This window comes from Aotus nancymaae, unplaced genomic scaffold (genome assembly GCF_030222135.1).
Source record: "Aotus nancymaae isolate 86718 unplaced genomic scaffold, 86718_ANA_hifiasm-v0.15.2.pri h1tg000010l, whole genome shotgun sequence".
NCBI classification, from domain to species: Eukaryota; Metazoa; Chordata; class Mammalia; order Primates; family Aotidae; genus Aotus; species Aotus nancymaae.
The window spans coordinates 8985025-8998035 of record NW_026988421.1 but is presented as its reverse complement, the minus strand read 5'-3'; the positions used below and the strand labels follow the sequence as shown (position 1 = coordinate 8998035).

At 47.3% G+C, this 13011-nt stretch overlaps 1 protein-coding gene across 11 annotated transcripts in view; it reads left to right on the top strand.

Moving 5' to 3' along the window:
• Window positions 1–13011, top strand: part of TACC2 (transforming acidic coiled-coil containing protein 2) — a 251580-nt gene that overhangs the window by 37143 nt on the left and 201426 nt on the right. The window lies entirely within an intron of this gene.

Here is a 13011-nt window from a genome sequence, read left to right as displayed (position 1 = left end):
TCTGCCCAGTGTTTGCCATCCTCTGGGGAAGGGGGTGAATAAGGAGCTTTGCATCACCTCACAGTGCTTTTTCCTGGAGAGGACGTTGAGGTTAGTGTGTGTTCACGGGTGTGGTCAGGGTGAGGCTGTAAAACCCCTGGCTCCTCACTGGCCTGCTCTGAAGTTCCCTTCACACCTGGCCAGGTATGGCAGTCATCCAGGTGGATGGCTGTTAGGTGGGTGCACTGGATACATTTTTTTCTTTGCACACCCCAGCAAGGAGTGATGTTTAAGGTTGTGAAATAACCATTTGCATAGGGTGTTGGGAAGCCTTTTCATGTGTGTGAGTTCATCTGCTTCTGCTCATAATCCCATGAGCTGGGCTGATGACTCATGTTTTATGAACACAGAAGGAGGCTCGAAAGGTTAATCATCCCAGGTCATTTGGGTGAGTGGAGGAGTGAGAATCAGAACCCTGGGTCTCTAAGGCTGCTGGGCCAGTGATTTCCAAACTGGGTTCCAGGAAATCCTGGAGCCAATAGCAATGCTTCTAGGACTGGCCCAGGACAAAGAGGAAGTGGAGAGGGCAGAATCCAGCTTCCTGCCCCCTGACCTTCCACCAGGACGGCTTACCCTATGTGACTTTATATTGCAAGGTGGCTCTTAGAAGAAAATGATTTGGAATCAGAGTTGGAAAGAAACACTGATCTGGTCCACCTCCATTATTTTTCAGTTTTGTGCATGGTGGATCCGGAGGACGAGGCACTTGCTCATTGCCATAAATGAGCGGTAGGTTGGAGACAAGATGTCATCTTGGGGGATTCTAGTCCAGGCTCCAGGGGTGTCCTTGTGAGGGGAGGAACACTTTGTCTGGCTCCATCTCCCAGAGGTCTTCCATAGCGCTTTGCAGCAGAGCTCAAGAGCTCAGTCACAAGCTCCCATGCCGAGATGTGATGTGGATATAATTTTTTATTAGCTTGGTGGGCATTTGGGAAGCCCCTCCCTGCTGGGCAGCTGGTACTTATTTAGGTGCTGTGATCACTACAGGGGCGAGACAAACAAGGGCCTGCCCTCTGGAACTTATAACCAACTGGGAAGTCAGATAAGCACGTGAATAAACAGACATCAGTGAGTAAATACGGTGGTTTCATTGGAGACTTGATTGTGTGTATTGTTTACCAGGCATTGTTCTAGCACTTGAGAATCAGCAGCAAACAATTCAGCTGTGATCTGCTTGAATGAAGTTTCCTTATGAGGTGCTAATAGGCAGAAAACACATCATAAAATTTCCAGTGGTAACCTGGTTCAGGGGCTATCTTTTATTATTGCAGTAAACTATGTGTAAGTAAGATTTACCACTATAACCATTTTCAGTGGACATGTCAGTGGAATTAGGTACATTAGTGCATTGCTGTGCAACCATCACTACCATCCAGCTCCAGAACGTTTTCATCTTCCCAAATGGAAACTCTGCCCATTACACACTAACTCCCCATTCTCCCTCTCCCCAGCCCCTGGGAAACTTTCTTTCCTTCCTTTCCTCCTCCTCTCCTTTCCTTCTGACTGGGTCTTATTCTGTTGCCAAGGCTGGAGTGCAGTAGTGCGATCATAGTTCACTGTAACCTCCAACTCCTGGGCTCAATCAATCCTCCCTCCTAAACCTCCCAAGTAGCTAGGATTATAGGCACACGCTACTGTAGCCGGCTGCTTTGTCTGTGAATTCGACTACTGTGGGTCCCTCATGTAAGTGGAATCATATAGTATTCGTATGTGATTATTATTTCACTTTGTGACTGGCTTATTTCACTAAGCATAATGACCTCAAGGTCCACCCACGTCACTGTATGTCAGAATTTCCTTCTCTGTAAGGCTGAATGATATTCCATTGTATGTATAGGCCACATTTTGCTAATCCATTTTTTTTCTTTTTGAGACAGAGTCTCGCTCTCACCCAGACTGGAGTGCAGTGGCCGTGATCTCGGCTCACTGCAACCTCCTCCTCCTGAGTTCAAGTGATTCTCATGCCTCAGCCTCCCGAGTAGCTGGGATCACAGGCATGCATCGGCACACCCGACTAGTTTTTGTATTTTTAGTAGATGGACACTTGGGTTGCTGCCATCTTTTGACTATTGTGAATAATGCTGTGATGAATATGTGTGTCCATGTAAGTATCTACGTCTCTGCTTCCTATTCTTTTGCGTATATACCTAGAAGTGGAATTACTAGATCATACGATAATTCTATGTATAAGTTTTTGAGAAACCACTAAACTTTTCCACAGCAGCTGCACTATTTTACATTTCCACTAGCAATGTACGAAAGTTCCAATTTCTCTACATCCTCACCAACACTTGTTACTTTCTGTGTGTTTTTTTAATTACATGTTCATGGGTGTGAAGTAGTATGTCATGTGGTTAGGGGCTATTTTTGATGAAGTACAGGGGAGCGCTCTCTGCAGAGACCTGGTGTACTGAGAAGGAGACAGCCACATAAGGTTCTGGAGAAGGAACATTCTGGAATAAGGAAACAGCTGTGTATAGTATAGGAATAGTGTAACAGTATGGGAGGAATAAGGTTGCTGTGCTTTTTTTTTTTTTTTGGGACGGAGTCTCAGGCTTGAGTGTAGTGGCACAACTTGGCTCACTGCAACCTCTGCTTCCCAGGTTCAAGCGATTCTCCTGCCTCAGCCTCCCAAATGGCTGGGCCTACAGGTGCGTGCCACCATGCACAGCTAATTGTTGTATTTTTAGTAGAAACAGGCTTTCACTGTGTTAGCCAGGATGGTCTGGATCACCTCACCTCATGATCCGCCTGCCTCGGCCTCCCAAAGTGCTGGGATTACAGGCGTGAGCCACCACTCCTGGCTGCTTGCTGTACTTTAAGATCAGCAAAGAAGGCCAGCATGGCTAGAGAAAAGCGGATGAGGGAAATTATGGTGAGCTGTGCAGCCAGGGAGGTGGGTGAGGGCTCAGTTTTGTAGGTCCGGATCAGCCCTGGTAAGGAATCTGGCTTTCTTCTAGTTGCAGTACAAAGGCATGGTGATATAAGAGCATTTCACTGGGATTGAGCCTGTGTGCTCACTCATCTTGAGGGTGAGACTCCAGCAGTCAGGGCTCCCTAAGGAGGAAGCAGAGCAGCTGACGGTGAACTTGTGCCCAGCTCTGTCTGGGCTCAGCAGACTTGAGACTCAGCACTCAGCCAGGCTGAGCTCCCCATAACTGGACAGTGGGTAACTGACAAGTGAAGGACTTATTAAAACCAACCAACCACATTTCCTTGTAAAACTCTCTGGCTTTTGCTTTGTTGAGTCCCCATGGCTTGTTCAGGGAGATGGTCTTTGAGCCTTTGCAGGGGCTGCAGTCCCTCAGGTATCCCCATCCATGTGAGTACATCTCCACTGCTTCAAGCTCAGGGTCTTGGGTTATTCATTGCAGCTCAATAGTCACGGTGCCTGAGTCTTTCTCTTGTACACACGGTCAAGGGGCTGAGCCCCTCAGCTGTGTTTGGTTCATTATTCTGGATGGGGCTAAGGTCCTGGAAGAAGAGAGAGCAAGAAGCCTGGGAGGCCAGAGGCTCCCAGGTGAAGCTTTTTGTAGGTTTTTGTGGCTTTTTATTTGTTTTTATAGGAGATACCTTGGAGAGTAAAAGGAGTGCACTCAGTAGCATTGTACCCAAACACAGCTTCAGTCACTCACCTCTTGTAGAGTCAATTAACAAGAGCTACAGACGTTTGAGACAAGCCTGTGCAACATGGCAAGATACCTGTCTCTTCTAAAAATACAAAAAATTAGCAGGGCATGGTGGCATGCACCTGTGGGCCCAGCTATTCAGGAGGCTGAAGTGGGAGGATCGCTTAAGCCCTGGGGGAAGCGGGAGCAGAGGTTGCAGTGAGCCAAGATTGCACCACTGCACTCCAGCCTGGGTGACAGAGACCTTGTCTCAAAAAACAAACAAGCAAACATACAAACCAAAACACAAGAGGGAGGGCTGACATGAAAAAAGTCACTTTTTTGGCTGGGCGTGGTGGCTCATGCCTGTAATGCCAGCACTTTGGGAGGCCGAGGCGGGTGGATCACAAGGTCAGGAGTTTGAGACCAGCCTGGCCAGCATGGTGAAACCCTGTCTCTATAAAAAATTAGCCAGGCATGGTGGCATACACCTGTAGTCCCAGCTACTTTGGAGGCTGAGGCAGGAGAATTGCTTGAACCAGGGAGGTGGAGGTTGCAGTGAGCTGAGATTGTGCCACTGCACTCCAGCCTGGATGACAGAGCGAGACTCCGTCTCAAAAAAAAAAAAAAAAAGAAAGAAAGAAAAGAAAAGAAAAAAGTGACTTTTTATTCCAAAGCTTAGCTTAGGGGAAAATGTACAGGTTTCTGCTTTTAAGGGCACTGCTTTGCTTTTGGGGCAGAAAGCAGGGACTTTTAAAGGGGGGACTTTGCATGGACAGCAGGCAGGGAGGGAGCGGGCAGGTGGGGAATGACGACTTGCTTCAGTGCCTTACCCACCAGGTGGTCCAGCTGGCACAAAACTAGGTTCTAAGGTGGCCGTTGTCTTGAGATACTCTCCAGGTGGATAGGAGTTCCGTTGTGGGTGTACTTGAGGTTGGAAATTGACAGTTGTTTCTTGAGGCAATCTCCTGGGTCCCGAGCTTCTAAGTGAGCACATAGTCAGATAAGCTTGTCCTCTAGGGAGCGTCCGGTGAAGGGAAGGTCAAGGTTATAATTGCGTTTCTAAAGAGCTAAGTAGGAAGTGAGGAACATGAGAAAAGGAGGAGAGAGAAAATAAGAAAACATAATAATTAAGAAAAACCCTTTTCTTCCTCTTAGAAAAATGGGGAACTCAGTTACAGCATCATAGTGTTAAAGGGACACTGGGTTTAGCAGGTGGGGAGAAGTGAAATGGCTTAGAAAGAACATTGCGGGGCACCAGGTTCCTGACCCTGTTTTGTGTTTTTTGCTTTTTTCTGTTTTGAAACGAAGTCTCACTATCACCCAGGCTGGAGTGCAACGGCGCAATCTTGGCTCACTGAAACCTCTGCTTCCCGGGTTCAAGCAATTCTCCTGTCTCAGCCTCCCGAGTAGCTGGGATTACAGGCATATGCCACCACGCCAGGCTAATTTTTGTATTTTTAATAGAGATGGGGTTTCACCATGTTGGCCATGCTGGTCCCAAACTCCTGACCGGAGGCGATCTGCTCACCTTGACCCCCCAAAGTACTGGGATTACAGGTGTGAGCCACTGCGCCTGGCCTCCTGACTCTGTTTTGAAGCTGTGATCTTCTGGGCTTTTGGAAGGAAAATCAGCCTCCCCTTGAGAGGGTCGGAACCTGGTGGGTTCTCAGAGGGCAGCCGGCGTGGGTAAGGTGGGAAGGCTAAGGGTCTGTTCTGTGATGATCCCGGGATATGACGACTCAGGCTGCTGATCTGAGTGCAGAAAAAGGTGTGGGAATTGGAAAGTGGGAGTGGAGATAAGGTCAGATGAGGCAGCAGGGTATATGGGGCAACCTGAGATGCGGAGTTGGGGGACAGCAGGTGACTATGGGGACTGGGCCTTCATGCAGACCAAGGGAGGCAGGGAGGCAAGCACAGGAGGACCATTCCTCGGAGCCTCTTGGCAGTGGGCCAGCAGTTTATTTCAACAATATTTGCTTTTGAAATTTTTTGACAACAATTAATTGTTGCATTAATTACAAAGCGATTTATCTTATTCAAGAAGTCAATTTTGGCCGGGTGTAGTGGCTCACGCCTGTAATCCGAGCAATTTGGGAGGCCAGCAGATCACTAGGTCAGGAGATTGAGACCATCTTAACACAGTGAAACCCTGTCTTTACTAAAAATACAAAAAAAAATTAGCCAGGCGTGTGTAGCACACCCATATGATCCCAGCTAGTCAGGAGGCTGAGGCAGGAGAATTGCTTGAACCCGGAAGGCAGAGGTTGCAGTGAGCAGAGATTGTGCTATTGCACTCCAGCCTGAGTGACAGAGTAAGGCTCCATCTCAAAAAAAAAAAGTCAATTTTAATAACATCGCCACAGTCCTGCTTTCGTATCCTGCCGACCAGTCACAGTGATTTCTTGTTTTGTCAGCACAAATGCTACTGAAACTCTGAATTTTAGTAGTAGCCTTGGGTTCTGTTCTCTGTTCCTGAGGGAAGAGAAGCCATCGAGGAGGAAGATTCCCACACTCAGCCTGAAACCTGCTCTATCTGCTAATTGAAGGTTCCTCTTACTGAGCTGGGGCCATGGAGCCTCAGCCCCGCCTGCCTGTGTGTGCCTTTTGCAGCAAGCTGAGTCCTCGTTGTTACTCTTGCTCCTTCCTTCGGGAATGGACTCGCTTAGGCCTCCTGGGAGGCTGTTCTCGGGGCTCCAAGCAGCCTCGGAGACTGAAGCACACTTGGCCAGGTGGTGTATTGCACCAACTGATGGTTGGAAATGAAGAGAAAGCCACGTGTATAACCAAGGCTCTGGAGGGGAACCCATTTAGGGGCGGGAGGACACGGTCCAATGGGAAGTTGGGTGAATGTCTAATACCCAGCCAAGGGCAGCATCACCTGTCCCTAGGAGGGTCAGGGTCCTGGCTTACATGTGTCCCTCTCTGGGAAAGAGCTGGTGGTGACACTGTGATGAGAGCTGTCTCCACTTGACAGCCCTTCCTGGGGTTTCATGCATTATGACTTGTGTAGAAAGCTCTTTGGCTAGGCACAATGGCTCATGCCTGTAATCCCAGCACTTTAGGAGGCCAAGGCTGATCATGAGGTCAGGAGATCAAGACCTTCCTGGCTAACATGGTGAAACCCTGTCTCTACTAAAAATACAAAAAATTAGCTGGGTATGGTGGCGCGCACCTGTAGTCCCAGTTACTTGGGAGGCTGAGGCAAGAGAATCACTGGAACCTGGGAGGTGGAGGTTGCAGTGAGCCGAGATTGCGCCACTGCACTCCAGCCTGGCGACTAAACAAGACTCCGTCTCAAAAAAAAAAAAAAAGAAAGCTCTATGGTGAAATGAGGGCCATGCCAGCCCACAGCCCCAAATCCTGAAGGTGGGCTTCACAGTTGTTCAGTTCTGGAGACCCTACAGGGGACACCCGAGCTCCAAGCTCCAAGCATGTGGATTTCACAGGGGAAGGACAACCCTAACCCCCATAGTACCACTTTCTAGACTTCCCCTTGGCCGCGGGGCTGTCATGATTCCCATTTATGGCTCTGACCCTGTGGGGAGGAAGAAAAGACGTTCAATCCAATTATTATAATGATCTGACTTAAAAACACATCATCATTTGGTAACTCCATTCCAACATTTCTATTTTCTGGGTGTTTCTGTAGCAAGTACCAAAAAACATAATTTTCAACTATAGAAACTATGCAGCAAGAAGACAGGTGCACAGACCCCAGACCTAGCCAGGGTGTCAGGGAAGGCGCTCCTGGGGAGCTGATGTTTGAGCTCAGAGCTGCAGATGAGCAGGAAGGAGGCGACATCAGAGGGACCTAGAGCCAGCTCAGCAGGCACGCCTCCCCCAGCCTGGGCAGGTCTCCCAAGTTGGGTCCCTGCTCTGTGTATAGATGTGGCCTGGATAAGGTTTGCTCCTAAAGGGGACCTCAGCACCGTAGACATCTGAAGAACAGAGGACCAAGAGGACAGGAGAATCTGTGTATGCGAGTCGTCCCCAGGGTCAGGTCATCACGAAAGGCTGAGGTTGTCCATTGCTCAGGCCCCGTGTGGTTATTGTTACTTTGCTTGTCAGAGGAAAGCCCCAAATGTATGTGCACATCTTGTTTAAAGCTATGCTTGGTGCTCTAGGGTTACTTGAAGGTCCCTTCTTTAGTTCTTGAGGAACTCAAGGAGCTCAACGTTACAGCAGCACCAGCCAGCTCAGGATAGGCAGCATTTCCCAATATTCCACAGGCAGCAGGGGGCATCTGGGCTGCTTTAACTGTGTTGAATGGGAAAGAAGTTGAGCAAAGAGCAAATTAAACAGCAAGAATTAATTCAATCTTTATGACAGCAGAGAGTTTCTTTCCTTTTCTTTCTTTCTTTTTTTTTTTTTTTTTTAGGTGATGGAGTCCTGCTCTGTTGCCCAGGCTGGAGTGCAATGGTGCGATCTTGGTTCACTGCAACCTCCACCTCTCAGGTTTAAGCAATTCTCCTTTCTCAGCCTCCCAAGTAGCTGGGATTACAAGCACATGCTGCCATGCCTGGCTAATTTTTTATATTTTAGTGGAGACAGGGTTTCACTGTGTTGCCCAGGCTAGTCTTGAACTCTGAGCTTAGGCAATCCACCTGCCTTGTCCTCCCAAAGTGCTAGGGTTACAGGCATGAGCCATTGCACCTGACCTTGACAGCTGAGAGTTTCTTTACTGTCACCTGTCTGCTCTCACAGCCTCTGCTCTGAGGTTCCCCCAGCCGGGAGGGTGGGTGCTAATTTTCACTCCAGTGGCTGAACGGCATGGCTCCAGGTTTTGGCCAGATGCATCATCTGAACAAATGTGTAAAATGTTAACTTTAGGAGGAGCTGTGGAACTGAACTTCTGTTCTTTTTTTTTTTTTTTTTTTGAGACAGAGTCTCACTCTGTTGCCTAGGTTGTAGTTCAGTGGCAAAATCTCGGCTCACTACGACCTCCGCCTCCCAGGTTCAAGCGATTCTCCTGCCTCAGCCTCCCAAGTAGCTGGGATTACAGGCCCCTGCCACCATGCCCAGCTAATTTTTGTATTTTTAGTAGAGATGAGGTTTCATCATGTTGGCCAGGCTGGTCTTGAACTCCTGACCTCAAGTGATCCAACCACCTTGGCCTCCCAGAGTGCTAGGATTACAGGTTTGAGCCACTGCACCCAGCCTGAACTTCTGATTAACTGCTTTTGTTCTAAGCTGAGATAGCCACTGGGGCTCTTCGTTAATGAGTTTTGAATCTATTTCTTCTTTATACAATAATAACCAGCATGTACAATGTCTATGATGGTCTAGCCTTGTCCTTCATTTAACCTTCAGAACAACCCTGCAGTTATGATCCCCAATCTATAGATATGGCACTGGAGGTATAGAACTCAAAGACTTACAGCTAAATAAGCAGTAAAGCTTGGGTTTCAGGACTACTGCCTCCTGCCTGCTCATTCTTAAACCAAACCTCATGCTGCTCTAGCATGAAAATGAATGGATACAAGGATTCTAGAGGAGCAAAAAAATAAGGCTTATGTCTCTACCTTATGTATAATCAAATAAACATCACAACACGGTATAGGCCATCCTGACATGCCCAGCTCTTTGCATAAAGAGACTCTCCCTTCTATTTGTACATTTCTTGTTTACAAGGTATTCCTGTCACCCACAGAGGTAGGGAACGGCAGAGATTGTGGCCCCCAGTTTATGGATGGAGAGAGAGAGGCTTAGGAAGGGGAACTGATCTGGCCAAGGGCACATGAATTTGAGTTTTCTGACCTCACCCAACTCTCTTTAAATCATACTGTTTCTAAAATATTAAATACATACAGGTCATCAATATGGGGCATGTTTTTAAAGCCTCAAAGCTTTCCCTTTCCCCTACAGACTAAAGACATCAGAACATGTCACCTCTTAGATCTTTGAGATTCCTGAGTTCTTTTAGGGTAATGCCCACCACCTGTGACCCAAATGCTTTTGAGGAATGGAAGGCAGATATTGTTCATTAAATATCACTCATTCATTCACTAAATTCAAAATTCGACAAGGGTAGTAGGAACCATGACTCTCTTTTTTAAATTAAGCTTTTTACTTTATTTATTTATTTATTTATTTATTTATTTTTCAGACAGAGTCTCACTCTGTTGCCAGACTGAAGTACAGTGCATGATTTTGGCTTACTGCAACCTCCACCTCCCAGGTTCAAGCCATTCTTATGTTTCAGCCTCCCAAGTAGCTGGGACTACAGGTGCCCACCACCATGCCTGGCTAATTTTGGTATTTATAATAGAGACAAGGTTTTGCCATGTTGGTGAGGCTGGTTTCAAACTGCTGACCTCAAGTGATCTGCCCGCCTCAGCCTCCCAAAGTGCTGGGATTACAGGTGTGAGCCACCATGCCTGGCCAACTTCTTACTTTAGAATACTTTCAGATTTGGCTGGGTGCAGTGGCTCACGCCTGTAATCCCAGCACTTTGGGAGGCCGAGGCAGGCAGATCACAAGGTCAGGAGTTTGAGACCAGCCTGACCAACATGGTGAAACCCTGTCTCTACTAAAAATATAAAAATTAGCCCAGTGTGGTGGCGTGTGCCTGTAATCCCAGCTACTCAAGAGGCTGAGGCAGGAGAATCGCTTGAACCTGGGGGGGGCGGAGGTTGTAGTGAGTTGAGATTGCACCACTGCACTCTAGCCTGGGCAACAGAGCAAGACTCTATCTCCAAAAAAAAAAAAAAAAAGAATATTTTCAGATTTACAGAAAAGTTGCAATGATTGTACAGAGAACTCCCATACAGATGCTTCCCCAGCTTCTCCTAAAGTTAACATTTTACACCCTGCATGCTTTAGTCATCAGCGTCTACCCAGAACCTAGACTCAGCCTTTACTATTCATGAGGCATAAGCATCAAAATCACACATCAAACTCTATTCTGTTATTTTCTGTCTTTTAAAGGAAGGGTGAGGACCCAAACCCAGCTCTCTCTGATTTGGAAGCTCACTCATTTCTTCTGCTCTATCATGCTGCATCACATCAGAAAACATTCCGTTTGCGGAAAGCTGAAATTCCACCCTGGCGGCCTTTCGCTTGTTGGCCTGACAGAGTACGTGCTAGGTTAGGCTGAGGTGTCCTTTGCAAGCTGTGTTCACCAATGTTTTGTGCCGCCTTGGAGGTGAAGAAACATTTGGGATGATCTTGCAGCACTGGTGTGAGCATTTGCCTCCCCTTGACAGGGAAGACGGGCAGCCTGCTGGCTCGAGCACAGAGCACGTGTTCATCCTCCATATTTGGCCAGCCTGGCAGTTGTTTCTGAAATTCAATTCCTAATGCCATGGGGATGACCTTTGGTCCACTTCCCAGCATTCACCTGCAGTCACGCTGCTCCCAAGGAGCTCGTTCAAAGAGGGGGCAACTTGAGGAGACACTCTGGCCATGATATAACCATGTTAGTTAAGCATGGTTTAATTAACTCTGTTGGCATGACCAGTAAGCTGTGGTCTGTCTAGAGTGATGAAGCATTTAAGAGGTAAGTGGAATTATTTTTTTTTTGATGGTGAAATACTTTAGCTCCTTACAAAGCATATTTTTTAGGACTGGAAAATTGCTGTAACTGTTTAAAGATTGCTTTAAAATAGACTCCAGGCTCTGGAGTGTTCCAGAGCCAACGAAAGACTGTCTGTTTACTCAAGCAATGGCAGCAAAGGAAAGATTTGAAGAAGCAACTGGGTGAGTCCACGTGTCCTGTGAGGCTTGCCAATTGTTTTTCCAGCCTGCGATTTGGAAGTGGAAAGGGTAACTTTAGAAGTGCATGCTGTTTTGCAGGGACGCCTGTTGACACACAGGTCCTTTGGAATCCAGTAAGCAATAGAGCTTAAGACGTTGCTAAGATGGGGAACAGGAAGGGGAGATTCAAAGACACTAGGGAACGTGGTAAAAGCGAGAGCTCCAAGGGCTGAGGGTGCGTCCTTCAGTTTGCAGACGTGGCCACCAGACTAAATAAGAGTAATCTATTTTTCATACATTCAACAAATATTTATGGACTGCCTCTTCTATGCCAAGTGCTATTCTGGGCATTAAATCTAGGCTCCTGCCACATTCTTCTCAAATGTCCAGTTGCTTTAGTTTCTTGGAGCATGGCAGCAAGATGGCAGAGACCATAAAGCAACAAATTCCACAGTACGGTGAAGCAGGATAAGGCAGGGACGAGAGCACAGACTCTGGAGTCAAACCATCCTGGTCCAAATCCTGGCTCCACCACCTCCAAGCTGGGTGACATTGGGCAAGTGGCTTAACCTCTCTGTGCTCGGTATTCTTAGCTATAATATTGGGTTCTAAGGATTGAATGAGTTTAAATATGTAAAGCACTTAAAAGAGCAGTACTTGGCACATAGAAAGTGTTCATAATAGGTTGCTGCTGTTGTAGCAGAAAGAATGCTCTGTAAACGTTGGGTGTCAGTATTCATGTGGAAAGAGCATTGGGCATTCGAGGCTGGAGACTTGCGGAGGGCAGAAGGCCAGCCTCTGTTTCTCATTAGGAAAATGGAAAACATTATTTTACCTGCCTGGTATAGCTCACGGGGATTTTGTAAGAGTCGGATGTCAAAGAGCTTTGAAAAGTGTAACTTGCCTTTTACACGGCTTGTTCTTTTATTATTATTATTAGACAGTCTTGCTCTGTCACCGGGCTGGAGTTCACTGGCACAATCTCAGCTCACTGCAACCTCCACCTACCGGGTTCATGTGATTCTCCTGCCTTAGCCTCCTGAGTAACTGGGATTACAGGCACGTGCCACCACGCCCAGCTAATTTTTGTATTTTTAGTAGAGACGGGGTTTCACCATGTTGGCCAGGATGGTCTTGCTCTCTTGACCTCGTGATCTGATCTGCCTGCCTCGGCCTCCCAAAGTGCTGGAATTACAAGTGTGAGCCACCACCCCCTGGCCTCACACAGATATTTCTCTTACTTTTATTTTAACTCCTCCATCCAGATAAGTTTCTGTTGCGGAGAACAAGTATCATTCTTGCAGATTAGCTTTCTATTAGAAAGAGAAGTGAGCTGGGAGCAGTGGCTCACGCCTGTAATCCAGCACTTGAGGAGGCTGAGGCAGGTGGATCACCTGAGGTCGGGAGTCGGAGACCAGCTTGACCAACATGGAGAAACCCCGTCCCTACTAAAAAAAAAATTACAAAATTAGCTGGGCGTGGTGGCACATGCCTATAATCCCAGCTACTTGGGGGGCTGAGGCAGGAGATTGCTTGAACCAGGGAGGTGGAGGTTGCAATGAGCCAAGATGGCACCTTTGCACTCCAGCCTGGGCAACAAGAACAAAACTCCATTAAATAAAAAAAAAGTGGAGCTGAAAAGGGAGAGAGGACTGCCTTTTGTCTT